This window comes from Apodemus sylvaticus, chromosome 18, assembly GCF_947179515.1.
Source record: "Apodemus sylvaticus chromosome 18, mApoSyl1.1, whole genome shotgun sequence".
In the NCBI taxonomy this organism is placed as follows: domain Eukaryota; kingdom Metazoa; phylum Chordata; class Mammalia; order Rodentia; family Muridae; genus Apodemus; species Apodemus sylvaticus.
Genome location: NC_067489.1, coordinates 69,802,783 through 69,803,872, shown reverse-complemented (window position 1 = coordinate 69,803,872; position 1,090 = coordinate 69,802,783).

The window sequence follows — 1,090 nt, the reverse complement described above, 5'->3', positions numbered from 1 at the left end:
CAGTCCACTCTATTTGGAGTTCTGTAGGCTTCTTATATGTTCATGGGCATCTCTTTGTTTAGGTTAGGGTAGTTTTCTTCTATAATTTTGTTGAAGATATTTACTGGCCATTCAAGTTGGGACTCTTCACTCTCTTCTATAACTATTATCCTTAGGTTTGGTCTTTTCATTTTGTCCTGGATTTCCTGGATGTTTTAGGTTAGGAATTTTTTCAATTTTGCATTTTCTTTGACTGTTGTGTCAATGTTTTCTATGGTATCTTCTATACCTGACATTTTCTCTTCTATCTCTTGTATTCTGTTGGTGATGCTTGTATCTGTAACTCCTGATCTCTTTCCTAACTTTTGTATCTTCAGAGTTGTCTCCCTTTGTGATTTCTTTATTGTTTTTCTTTCCATTTTTAGATCCTGGATGGTTTTGTTCAATTCCTTCACCTGTTTGTTTGTTTTTTATATTTCTTTAAGCAACTTATGTGTTGTTTCTCCTTTAAGGGATTCTACCTGTGCTTTTCTGTATTCCTAGGGAGTTACTTATGTCTTTCTTAAAGTCTTCTATCATCATCATGAGATGTGATTTTTAAATCAGAATCTTACTTTTCAGGTGTGTTTGGGGTATTCAGGGCTTGCTATGGTAGGAGAACTGGGTTCTGATGATGCCAAGTAGCCTTGGTTTCTGTTGCTGATATTCTTGTGCTTGCCTCTTGCCAGCTCTGGTGTTAGCTGTTCCTGTTGTCTCTGACTAGAGATTGTCCCTCGTGTTAGCTTGTAAACTTGTAATCCTCTAAGCTTAGAAGTGTCAGCACTCCTGGAGGATGCTAGAGGGCTGAGGTGGGGGTGGGTTGGTGAGTGTGGGATCATACTCTTAGAAGAGAAGAGGAAAGGGGAAGGGGTGGGAGGCTCGTGGAGGGGGTACAAGGAAGAGGGACATTTGAAATGTAAATAAATAATTAATTAGAAAAGTAATAAAAAACAAATAAATGAGTCATCATTTTCTGGAGCTGGGGCTGGATAGGAAAACTTGCAATTCATTTATTTTTCTTTTATACTAGGCAGCACTGGGAATGGCTGAGTCTGGAGTGCTGGTTTTCTCT